A 10000-nucleotide genomic window follows, 5' to 3' on the forward strand; every position below is an offset into this window, starting at 1 on the left:
CTGCTACTGCTGCTGCTGCTTCTACTGGAGGCTGGGAGCAGACGACACAGCCACATGACGGCGACAGTCAGTGTCCAGGGGGCCGCACGGCAGGGCTGGCAAGGCGGGCGGCACGACGCCGCACCGCTCTCTCACTGCACGAGCCGCGGGCGGGCGGGGTGAGTTCAGTCTGCCCTGTGCAGCGCTGTAGTGGATAGGGAGACACTGCGCACTGCCACGCGCGAGTCGTTCAGATCACGCGCGTAGCGCTACGTGTGGTGTCCGCACCATCACTTTGATGTGCACAAACCATTGTGATAAAGACATGGCGTGCTCTCTGAGTGAGCTTTTAGAGCACACAGCAATGTGCACAGCAGTAGTCTCACCACTATTGTTGCGGTACGCAGTGCTGGGAGATCATCATGATTATTTCCTGCGTGACAGAGGCCGGAGTTTGGCTGGCGCACGTTTCATTAATGTAGCGTTCCATCACTAGTTTGCAGTGCGAAGTGCTTGGAGATACTGCGCATTTCAACGAAACATGTTCAGCACATTACATAGCACTATGTTCGTGGTATCTCACGAACGACTAACTGTTTTAACAATGTCAAGTGTTAGGACACTGCGTATTTCAGTGAGATATGGTGAACTTGCGCATGTGGCACTATGCATTTAGCATACCACACTTCTGTGAGACAAGTTCAGCTTGCAAACATCACGTTGCGTAAAATCCCAGTACGATTTTTCATAATACGTAGTGTTCTGACATAACTTACTGTGTATTAGTACGCTCGTTGACATGTCATTCAGACCATCCTTCTCATCCAGTGCATTCTAAGTGGTGCAGACAGCATATAAGCAACAGAACAAAATAGTGGGAGGTTGATTTGTGGAGAATAGTAACTTTTTTTCGTTCGTTTCTTTTTTCAGTATTTTCGGTCTCACTGAAGAGGCTGCAAGTTATTGCAGAATATACCCAAAATCGCAATGTGGTTTCCGTGCAGTCGACATGGTCTTCTCCCTCAGACAGCTGCAGAAAAAATGCAGGAAACAATGGCGTCCACAGTTCATAGCCTTCATATATCTTGCGAAGCGGTTTGATTTTGTCAGCAGGAACGGCCTATTCAATATCCTCCCCAAGATCGGATGCTCACCCACGCTGCCCAGCATCATTAAACCTTTCTATGAAGACATGAAGTGCACTGTGGCCTTTGACGGCTCAACATCAAACGCCTATGACGTCCGAAGTGGAGTGAAACAGGGCTGCGTCCTAGCACCCGTCATGTTTGGGACCTTCTTTGCCATTTGGCTGAAGCGCGCCTTCGGATCTTTCACAGAAGGCATCTATCCCCGGACAAGGTTAGATAGAAAGCTGTTTAACTTCTGCAGACTAGGAGCAAAGTCCACAATTCAGCTGAAATGCCTTCGGCACTTACTCTTCGCAGACAGTGCAGCAGTCACTGCCCACTCAGCTGTAGACCTTCAGCAGCTCTTAAGCCTCTTCAGTGAGTCTTGCTGAGACTTCGGACTCACCTTCAATCTGAAGAAAACACATGTTATAGGACTGAGCGTGGACTTTCAAATAGACATCATAATCTCTGACCATGAACTAGATGTTTCTCATGACTCTGTGCTCCTGGGTCCGACGATTTCAGACTCCCTCACTCTCGAGACTGGGCTAGACAAGCATATCGGTAAAGCAACACCAAGACTAAGTAAGACAATATGGAGAAGCAGGAAGCTAGCGGAGGACACCAAGATCCAGGTCTACACGGCTTGCATCATGAGCACCCAAGTGTACGGCAGTGGGTCCTGGACCCTGCGCGCCTTCCATGTGCGCTGCTTTCAACGCATCCTGAACATCATCTGGCAGGACAAAGGTCCAAACAACACAGTCTTGCTAAGAGCTGGAATCCACAGCACGTACACCCTGCCGAAACTGAGACGTATGCGCTTGCTCAGTCACGTGGCGCGAATGAACGGAGAACTGGTACAGGGAAAACATCCCATAGGCAGACCCCAACGACGTCATAAAGACGTCTGCAAGAGACAGATCTGAAGGCCTTGAACGTACACCTGAACACGTGGGAAGCTGTAGCCTCAGAACGATCGGCTTGGAAGTGGACGGTGCAGAAAGGCCACTACAAGTCCAAAGAGATGCTCGCCCAGAGCTCCGAGGTAAAGAGACTGAGGAGAAAGGTCCAAAACCAGACAGGGTGTATTGTCCTTTCCAGCCACACCCGACGCTGTATCAATCACCACTCAGTATATAAAACTACAGAACAAAACAACGGGAGGCAGATTTGTGGAAAATAGTCACACGTTTTGGCTTTTTCAATTCATTTTGTTTCTCGCTTCGTTTTGTTTTAGTTTGTTTTTATTTCGCTGAAAGCTCTGTCTTTGACAAACAAGAGATTGGTGTTCCAGGGTCCAGCTTAACAATGGAAATCACTTATACAAGAACAATAATACCTGTCATTTGCCTCTAGCTGCTGTTGAAGGCACGAACGTTTCCATGACATGCACTGTGGGTGGACACTGTCACCTGCTGGTAGTCCCTGCAGTCTCAGTAGGCTACTGTTGCCACATCTGCTGAACGCGTGTAGCGCTATGTCTCCCGTTCAATGCACCAAACTACGTAGCGTCAATGGGTCACTGGAACTATGCCTGCTGACAGAGTCTGCATCTCGCAGCACGATGCTCTGCGTTTGGTGAAGGAGAAACCAAGTGTTCTAAATGAACCTTGAGACACAGCGCGAGGCAGCAAAAAGGCATTCACGTTCACTTTTGTCATATTTAATTTTATCTATTTATTATTATTATTATTAGGAAAAGGGCATTCACGTTCACTTTTGTCATTTTTAATTTTATTTATTTATCATCATTATTATTATTATTATTATCTTTTTAAAAATATTTTTTAACAAAACGCAACATGTTTCTTCTACATGGGTTACTTTGCTATTGACGGCGCACGTGCTGGTGGCATCACTGCTGATCTGCAAGAAACAGTAAGTCAGACTTGATAGCTGACATGACCTAAACAGCACTGCTAACCGGTAAATAAACAAAAACAACTGCAATAAACACACACACACACACACACACACACAGAGCATATACACTGGACCACTGTCTTCATGCCCTGTATCCAGTTCATTACAACCCCCTCCTCCCACCCCCGTTCCAACCTTCAACCTCCCACTCCCGCCACCCCCACTCCCATTTTTTTTATACATCAGAAGTAACTTTTAGTGAAAAGACGTAAAATCGATTAACAACAACACACACATATGCACGTGCCAACCAAACAACCGAACACACACACACCACACCACACCACACCACACACACACACATCAAAACAAAACAAACACAAAACCCACTCAGGTCTGTATGCTTCAGACATGCACAACACAACCACCATCACCACCACCCCACCCGATTATGCGACACATGCAAGGGTTGACAGACTCTGCCAGTGTCGTTGAACATTACATCAGACGATACCCACTCTGGAAAAGGACGCCCAAATCAAATTAGATCAAATCAATTCAGAGACCATTTTTATGGCCCGCTTCAAACGGAAGCTGAAACAGACAATTTCACTTCCAACTATGCCTGGCACAACTTTGAAAATAATGTTTCTATCGACTCGTCATAACCAGAGTTACTATGACCAGCAGGTAAATGTGTGAAGGTTTCTCTTCTATCTCACACCCTCCCCACCACACCCCACCCCTAACAATGTACAACACTTTTGCGGTCAAGTTTTCAACACCTTTTTTCCCGTTGTTTTTTGCATGTTAAAACATGATACTTGTCAACACTAAAAAGTTACGCCTGTGGAATTGTTACGGTGGGAATTACACGCACATTCTGTCCACATCTTCCATATCGATACGGAACACAATTAGAACACGCAATAGCACAACAACAACATATATAATATACATATATATACATATAGATAGATACATACATACATAGATACATAGATCTCTCTCTCTCTCTCTCTCTCTCTCTCTCTCTATATATATATATATATATATATATATATATATATATATAATACTCTGTGTGTGTGAGTGTGTGTGTAGCGGAGAGGGAGGAAGAGAGAGAAAGGGATGAGGAAGGGGAAGAGAGAGAGGAAGAGAGAGGAGGAGGGGTAGGGGGCATTGGCTGACTGAACGGGCCGACAAAACGCCAAGATACGGCCACTGGGGCTTAGAAGTGCTTCCATCGATCGTCAGAGATAGGGTTCAGGGTGGAGAGTGGAGGGTGGGGGGGATGAGGTGGACAGGGAACGGAAGGTGGGGAGGGGAGTGTCGGTGGGGGGATAGGGGGGTGATGGTGGAGTGGTGGAGGTAGAGGGTGATAGGAGAGTAGGGCGGTGAGGTGTAGTCGGAGGGTCGTGAAGAAAAATGGGGAGTGGGGAGAGTAGGACGGTGCAGCGCAGTGAGGGGTGGGGGTAGGTGGGAGCGGGCGACTGACAACAGAGAGAGAGAGAGAGGATGAACTTTCATTGAGAAAGACAGACAGACAGACTTACAGAGACAGAGAGAGAGGGACAGACAGAGACAGAGAGAGACAGAGACATGGAGAGTTTGGCTTGAAAAGCCCGACTGGTCTGTAATTGTCCTGTCGTTTAGCCAGGCTCGTTGGCCCGTGATGCCTCCCTCCCCCCCGCCCCCCACCTCCCTGTCCACCCGCCGTCTTGGTCAAATTACCCTTATTTTGGAGGGTATCCACCCGTCAGTCTGCTCACCCCTCCCTTACCCTCCCCACCTCTCTCTACCTTTTCTCTCTCTCTCTCTCTCTCCACACACACACACACACACGTCTTCACACACAAACACACACACCTCTCTCCACACACACACACACACACACACACACACACACACACACACACACGGGCGCGCGCACGCGCACTCACACACATGTTTACGTACAAACATACACACACAGACGTATATGCACATACACTCACATACACCACAGCAGCAACAACAGTTTCAAGGAAGTGTCACAGCGTGCGGACAGATCCATATACGCTACACCATATCTGCTGTTGATTAAAAAAAAAAAAAGGCAGCAGATGTCTGAGCTTCGCTTATATCCCAACGCGCTGAACAGCACAAACAACTACTACATGGGTATAACTCTTGCTGAAGAAAACCTTAATAATAATAATGGATACTTATATAGCACACTATCCAGAAATCTGCTCTAGGTGCTTTACAAAAACGCTTTTGTTAACATAAAACATCATATCTATGTTACATACACACACCAAAATGTGACTACACACACACACGCGCGCGCGCACACACACACACACACACACACACACACACACACACACACACGCACGCACGCACGCTGCATACATACATTTTAACATACATGTGTTTCTAACAGCTGCCTTAACACATACGCACACATAGGCAGTTATTATTAAGAAAACCTTCCGAGAACGTCAACACAAATCTCAGTTTTATTCAGTTTTCTCTGGCACAATTTTCACCTTTTTTCCACCCTGTTTTACATAGCGTGTGCCCCGTTAGCGTGTTCTGTTTTGTGCTTGTTCTCATTTACCTTGCCTTATGAATGACCTCTACTAACCCATATGTTTATTCATAAATAGGTGCTTCAACGTGTATTATGAAGTGAACTAAATAATCGGTTCACTTCACTCTGAGACTGGACGTGCACAGGGCAAGAAAAAAAAAAACCACCTCTGGCCCAGTATCGTTGGTCTGAAACTTAGTGAAAAGGCTTAATCAAATTAATGCTGAAGACACACCAACAAAAAAATAGTTTGAGGGGGAGGGCGGGGAGATGAGGGGGGGGGGGGTTGAGGGAGGGGGGGGGGGGACAGAAACGAACGGGATTTCACTGATCCAGAGAAAATGAGACACTATGCTATTAACCGCAGACGTCCTCTTTCCCCTACTCCTCACACCCCCACCCCACCCCCCTCCAGCCCCACCCACCCCCTCCCGCCCTCCCTTACATCCCCCTTCTCCTCTACAACAAAAACGATGAGACCAGAAATCATGAAACTTGTAAGCCTGCATATCAACACACCCCAGAGCAAACACCAATCGACTACTCGGATATACCCCCCCCCACACACACACACAGACACACTACCCCACACCCCAGCCGCCCTCAACCTCCCCCAACCTCAACGCTCCCTCCCCCTCCCCCCATACTCTTTTTTTTTTTCAAGGCCTGACTAAGCGCGTTGGGTTACGCTGCTGGTCAGGCATCTGCTTGGCAGATGTGGTGTAGCGTATATGGATTTGTCCGAACGCAGTGACACCTCCTTGAGCTACTGAAACTAAAAACTGACTGTGTTTCCAGATACAAGAGCAGCAGATGGTGGCACGTTCCTCGTTTTGGGAGGAGGAGGAGGTAGGGGAGGGTTGGAAAGGGGCGGAGACAAAAAAAAAAAAAAAATGGGGAGAGGGGGGGGTAGAGAAAACCTAGTGGTGGTTCCATTGTACTGGGGGTACCACCGCTAACAGACACAAGATCAACAGCGACGAACACATGGTCCGACGTTGGTGCCAGACGTATTCCGGTCACGCCGTTATCGATGTCACACCGGTGTGATGTCCCAGAATCACCCCCTACCCTCAGGTTGACTCCACGGAGTCGTTCTTGGTTAGGCCTGGAAAAGACTGCAGTGGGCAGTTAGCTCAGAAAGACACCAACCCTTTGCACTGAAATGACTCCACTCCCTAACCTGCGACGTACTGCCGCCTTCGTCGAGGAGACGGGGGAATCCATCTGATAAATGACGAACGAGACAATTCCACTCCCTTGAAATTACAATTTTTTTTTTAATCAAATCGATCAAAGTATAAATTACTATATTACTGGCGAAAACAAAGCAAAACAATTGTACTGTAATGTATTATTCTTTTTGTCATAACAGATTTCTCTGTGTGAAATTCGGGCTGCTCTCTGCAGGAAGAGCGTGTCGCTAAACTGAGAGCACCACTTTTTGTGCATTTTTGTCAGCCTGCAATTTGTTTTCCAATCGAAGTGGATTTTTCTACAAAATTTTGCCAAGGACAACCCTTTTGTTGTCGTAAGTACTTTTACGTGAGCTAAGTGCATGCTGCACACGGGAACTCGGTATTTCGTCTCATCCGAGTGATTAGCGTCCAGATCACCACTCAAGGCCTAGTGGAGGGGGAGAAAATACTGGCAACTGTGGGGATTCGAACCAGTGCGCTCAGATTCTCTCGCTTCCTAAGCGGACGTGTTACCTCTAGGCCATCACTCCACACTCCACAAAACAAAACAAAATAGGGTGTTGTTAATTTTGGACAGCCCCTAATACACTTCAGTCCTGGTCCCTGGTGTGGGCTGGTATTTCTTCGACCTCAACAGTCATTAAAGGGCGACACAACATCATCTTTACACTCACACGAGAGATGTATTTAAGGCCAGTTCAAGATAACTCCATGGGGAAGGGGGAGGGAGTAATTTGGGGGCAGTACGTCTGGTCCTAAAATAACTCCATTAGAGTCTTTTGGGGGACGTGAAATGTAACTGTGACGTTCCAGTTCTGTCCTGAACTGACCCCCAGGAGATTTGTCTCATTTTTCAGCTTTAGTGGAAATTAACAGACTTCAATGGCAAAAGGGGGTGCAGTAGATATGGTGCAGGAGGTCGAGTAAAAAGAGGTGGGGGCTGTTGGGGTGGTGGTGGTCGGGTGTGTGTGTGTGTGTGGAGGGGGGGGGGGGTCATGAAATAACTCCAGTGGGGTCAAAGCGTTGCTTGGAGTCATTTCCATGCAATACACCGGCCGGAAGGATGCTGGATTCACACACACACACACACACACACACACACACACACACACACACACACACACACACACACACACACACGCCGAGGGATGTCGGTCACCTGGGAATGTCTGTCTCTTTGAGGCGGAAGTCAGTCTACTGATTTATTCAGCACCATCCGGTGAGGACCACCACCACACACCTAACGCTATAACTCTACCACCACCCCATCTGTTACATTACCACTCTAACACCACCCCACCCCTAACATTACCCCTCCACTACCACCACCCCAAACAATACCGCTCTACCACCACCCCATCTCTTGCACTACCGCTCTACCACCACCACATCTCTTACACTACCGCTCTACCACTATCACCACCACATCTCTTACACCACCGCTCTGCCACCACATCTCTTACACTACCGCTCTACCACTATTACCACCACATCTCTTACACTACCGCTCTACCACTATTACCACCACATCTCTTACACTACCGCTCTACCACTATTACCACATCTCTTACACTACCGCTCTACCACTATTACCACCACATCTCTTACACTACCGCTCTACCACCGCCACATCTCTTGCACTACCCCTCTACCACCACCCTATACCTCATATACCACCACCGCGTCCCTAACACAACCCCTTCACTACCACCACATCTCTTATACAACTCCTCTACCACCACACATTGACATAACACAACACACCACTAGTACCCCATCCCTCCCTCGCTCGCTCCCGATAGCCCGGTGGGTCACATGGCCTGAGGTGGATGTCGACGACGTCAAACCGGAAAGCTGCTCACTTGCATCCAGTAAAACTGCCAGTCGGAAAGTTTTTCATTATTGGCTCAATTGACACTTTCAACTTGGGCAGTGACGTTGGAAGAAGTGCCGTCATCTCACAGCTCCACACTCGTAAGTTACAAAGTCCTCAAGTTTTGACTGTTTGAATTCCATAATCAGATGATTAATTCATTTATCTACCTTCGTTGCTTATAGCCTAGCCCACCACGCTGTATATTTACAAAATAATGAATAGTACTGAGAAAAATAATCAACAAAATAAGGCCATGAGAACAAATGGTTAACAAATAGTAAAGAGTGGTAACTCCCTCCATTCACAAGGAACACAACTTCAAGTCAGTGCTGCTTCTGCTACCGATTCAGCTAACTCAAACGTAAATAAAAGGTATATTGGAACAAACCCAGACACTTCCTAAAAAACATGTCACTGAGAAAAATGTCACAAACGGACAATAGACAGCGTCTGCCATTGTTCAGTGCAGATTCTGATCAGATCAACACAGACAAATGATGCTGGCTTTTTTTCTATTTTTTTCTTTTTTTCTATTTTTTTCTTCTTTTTTTTTGTTGTTGCTCTTTTTGCTTTTTTCCCCCCCTTTTTTTTAAAGATCCCTTTGATGTTGCAACGTTCTTCAGCTGTGACCGATTCGGGGAGGGGGTGGGGATTTGAAGGGAAGGAGAAGCAATGATTATCCTACTTCTAATTTTCATTCTCTCTATGTCTCTCAGTCTTTTCACAGACCGATGGATGGCTCCTATGGTCGAAGGCCAGACATCTGGTCCATTTTTATTCTCTCTTTTTAAAACAGATTTTAACAGCAGATAACATCTAGCGTATATACGGATCAGTTCAAATGTTTTGACATCTTGAAACTGAAACTGAATCTCAGTCTGTCCCTCTTTCAATCCAGTGTCTCTCTCCGATTCCCGACAGAGAAACGCAGTGTCAAGACAGACAGCGCACGCACGCACGCACGCACATACCTAAGGGATTACACAATCATTGTGCCCCAGGTATTTTTTTTTCTTCCCACCCTGTCTGTCTGTCTGTCTCCCCCTTAACTGTGGATCATAACTGTACACCGCCATCAGTCTCCTAGGCGACGGACGCGTTGTGACAGTTCTGGAGCTGTGCAAAGGTAAACGAGGACACCTTCCCTTCTTGCCCTACACTGTCTGCCGTTACCGTGTCCTGTCTAACTACCCATCAGTCTGTCATCCAAGCTGCCATTTTCGCCTACGCTCTCTCTCTCTCTCACAAAAACAAACAAACAAACAAAAAAAAACCTCTCTAACACTGTCACACAATTACAGTCACAGATGGACACACACACACACACACACACACACACACACATTAGCGCTCGAGCAACACGGCAGGGCAG

The sequence above is a fragment of the Babylonia areolata genome, chromosome 3 (assembly GCF_041734735.1).
Source record: "Babylonia areolata isolate BAREFJ2019XMU chromosome 3, ASM4173473v1, whole genome shotgun sequence".
Lineage (NCBI taxonomy): Eukaryota > Metazoa > Mollusca > Gastropoda > Neogastropoda > Buccinidae > Babylonia > Babylonia areolata.